This window comes from Galeopterus variegatus, unplaced genomic scaffold, assembly GCF_000696425.1.
Source record: "Galeopterus variegatus unplaced genomic scaffold, G_variegatus-3.0.2 Scaffold1123, whole genome shotgun sequence".
Lineage (NCBI taxonomy): Eukaryota > Metazoa > Chordata > Mammalia > Dermoptera > Cynocephalidae > Galeopterus > Galeopterus variegatus.
This window is the reverse complement of record NW_007727234.1, coordinates 63,905-67,930: the sequence shown is the minus strand read 5'-3', so window position 1 is coordinate 67,930 and position 4,026 is coordinate 63,905.

Genomic DNA, 4,026 nt, shown 5'->3' with positions numbered 1-4,026 from the left:
AAAGCAAAGCTTTGTTTTTGTTTTTGTTTGTTTGTTTTTGGGGGGTGGTTTGGTGGCTGGCCGGTAAGGGGATCCAAATCCTTGAATTTGGTGCTGTCAAAAATGAAGCTTTGTAAATATTGAAATCAAAATTCCTTCTCGAAATGGAGGCTGCTGGCTCCTTCAGTTCTGACACAGTAGGATGGGGGGGAGGGGCTCCTGTAGAGCTTGGATACCATTGACAGGGTTGTCCCAGAAGCCATCAGATCTTTCAGGGTGCTTTGGGCTAAAAGTAATGGAAACTGTGACTCAAAGTGGCTTAAACAAGCAGGCACTTTATGGGCCTCATAACTGGAAGTCCAGAGGCCGGACAGACCTCAGGGCTGGTTGCATAGTGGCCGCACAGTGTCTGCAGGGCCCCAGGCTCTCTCCATCTCTCTGCTCTGAGTGCATGGTGTGGGCTGCCCCTAAGGCTGGCTCCTTTGTAGCCAGTGATGGGTGGCTGCCTTCTGGATTCTGTGCCTCCTCTGGTCACATGCCCCGTTCTTCACTGTTAGAGAAGAGAGACAACCTCTTTCTTAACCATCAAACAAAAATTCTTCCTTTCAGTCTGACTGAGACATCTTGGGTCACCTGCCCATCCCTGAGCTGTAACTGTTGCCAGAGGAACGCCATTCTCTGCTTGGCTTAAGCCTGGGTTTCTGAACCAGTCTCTGGAGAGGGGACCCCCACGAATGTCTTGGACTAATCTGGGTTGAGATTACTCCTCTGACAGTATTATTGCTGCTCCCCAGTGGGGAAGGGGTGGTAAGGTGGAGAAACAACCACCATGTCCATCATCCTCATTACTGTGGCTGGTGTTGCCGGATGATTGCCAAGCTCATTTCCTCTCCTTGCTGGGTGCGCAGTTGGGCTGCATTTCCCAGACTCCCTCGCGGTCAGGCATGGCTGCCTGGCAGTTCTAGCCTGTGGAACATGGATGGAAGTGGGGTGACTCGGTTGTCTAGAACAGATGTGTTTCCAAGGCAAGGGTTGGCAAGCGTTTTCTGTAAAGGGCCAGATAACAAATACTTCAGGCTTTGCAGCCCATGCGTCGTATCTTCTTCTATTTCTCCTTCCTCTTCTCTTTCCTCCACCTCCTCCGCTGGTCCCTCCTCCTCCTCTCCTCTTCCTCCTTCACGACTTCACGATGTAAAACTACTCTTAGGTGCAGGGCCGTACAAAAGCAGGCTGCTGGCTGCACTGGGCCCTGCTCTAGGCGAACACTGGGAGCTACACGTTGAGGATGGTGGAGGCATAAGATGGAAGGAGCATGGGTCCCTAAATCACTGCGTGGAGGAGAGTCTCCAGACAGAGCACCCTCATCGGACTATGACTTCGGTGAAAAATAAACTTTAATTTTTTTAACATTCTTTTTTTNATGCAGTTCCTTGAGGTAAGACAGACTCATTCAGTCATACAACAAACAAGTGCTCACAGTGGAGGAGGCACTACAGGAAATAAGACATCTAAGGTAGGACTTGCCTTCAGGAAGAAGGAAGGAAATTTGCTGGCAAATGGTTATTTTTCACCATTAAAAATTGCTATAAAAATTGATAGCCATATGCAAAAACACAAAAACAAAAAACTTTGATCATACCTCACACCATGTATAAAAGTTAACTCAAAATGAACTGTAGACCTCGATGTAAAACCTAAAATCATAAAACTTTTGAGGAAAACATAAAAGAAAACCTTTGTGACCTTGGATTAGTGAAAGATTTCTTAGATACCAAAAACACAATCAATAAAAAAAATTGATAAATTGGGATTCATCAAAATTTAAAATTTCTGGCCTTCACAAGACACCATTAAGAGAATGAAAAGACAAGTTACAAAATCATACGAAATATTTGCAAATAACAAGCAAAATAATAAAACATAAAAAGACAAAAAATAAAATTAAAAAATATGTAATAGAAATAAAAGTAATAAAATGCAAAAGTAAAATACAAGCAATCAAGTGTTTGCAAATTGTATTTATGATAAGGGACTTTCAGGCAGAATATATAAAGAACTTTCGACATTCAATCGTAAGAAAATGGACATTCCAATTTTAAAATGGCCAAAAGATTTAATAGACACTTCACCAAATAAGATGCATAGGTGATAAGCAAGCCCATGAAAAGATGCTCAACCTAGAATTATGAAAATTAGAAACACCGACTATATCAAGAACTGATGAAGATGCGGAAGTGGAATTCCTGTGCACTGTTGATGGCAAGGTGCAAAAAAGCCCAACCACCCTGCCACTTTGGTTTTTCCTTAAAAAGTTGAACATACACCAGCCATGTAATCCAGCCATTTCACTCCTAGGTTTTTACCCAAGAGAAACGAAAGCTATGTCCACCCATAGATTTGTACATGAATATTCATAGCAGCATGATTTGTCATAACCCCAAACTGGAACAACCCTAATGTCCATCAACTGGGGAATAGATAAACAAATTCTGGTATATTCACACAATGGAATACTATTCAGCAATGAAAATCAATGAGCTATTGACATGTGCAATAACATGAATGAATCTCAAAATAATTATGCTGAGTGAAAGAAGCCAGACAAAAGAGAGTATATATACAGTTTATCTTATCAATTATACCTCAAAATCTTTTTTTAAAAAAATCAAGTTATCAAAATAGAATTGGTGATGGGAAAGACAGTCCAAATATGTTAGGATTGAAATATGTTATACCTAAAAAGCACCTTACATGATAGCAAATACAATATGATCCCAATTTTATAAACACACAACAAATCTAGAATAGTTTACTATTAAAAATGCACACACACCATTTGTCCCAGCAATCTAACTTTTAGGGATTCATCCTACAGGAGCAGGGAAAACAGAGTGCGTAAGGTGAGACTACTATATACAGATGTGCAAGTTGTTCACTGCACAAGGACACCAGGCCAAGGGGGCATGTGGAGCTGGAATCCAGCCTACAGTCCATTTGACAAGCTACATGCTTTGTCTACCTGGAGGGGTGCCTTTTGCTAATTTGCAAGAAGGTACTATGTGGGCTGGACACAGCCCAGTTGTTAAAGACTTATGAGTATGTATCAGAATGATAATTGCAACATTGTCTGCAACCATCACTGCAACAAATCAGAAACAACCTGGATGTCTACCAATAGGGAAGGGTTAAATAAAGTCCTGCCCAGTAATACAAGGAAGTCAGCCTGGACAGAGGCCCAGAAAGAATGTTAAATGAAAGAAGCAAGTTGTGGAGTACCCAGCGATGAGTGGCTGCAAGGTCCCAACCCACGCTCCTTGAAGTTTGCCCAATAATCCCCTTGCTTCTCTGCTACTACGCTCATTTTCTCTCATGTTCCTCTGAGCACCTTCCATATTGATGATTGGAAGTCATTAAACCAGACCTGGATAGCTGTATTTAGGCTTTGATTAACAGAAGACATAAATCTCATGCATAAAGACTACTCTGTATATATAAAATAAGATTTTTTCAAAGGCAAGAGGAACATATTTATATAAGTATGTACAATGTACATGTATGTTGGCNAGTAATACAAGGAAGTCAGCCTGGACAGAGGCCCAGAAAGAATGTTAAATGAAAGAAGCAAATTGTGGAGTACCCGGCGATGAGTGGCTGCAAGGTCCCCACCCACGCTCCTTGAAGTTTGCCCAATAATCCCCTTGCTTCTCTGCTACTATGCTCATTTTCTCTCATGTTCCTCTGAGCACCTTCCATACTGATGATTGGAAGTCATTAAACCAGACCTGGATAGCTGTATTTAGGCTTTGATTAACAGAAAACATAAATCTCATGCATAAAGACTACTCTGTATATATAAAATAAGATTTTTTTCAAAGGCAAGAGGAACATATTTATATAAGTATGTACAATGTACATGTATGTTGGCAGGGACTTAGAGAAGGTTTAAGTCAGAATTTTGGAAGGGAAAATAGAAGACAACTTTTTTCCACACACTTCAACATTGATTGAAGTGTTACAACTGGCATATATTATTTTTGTAATTAACAA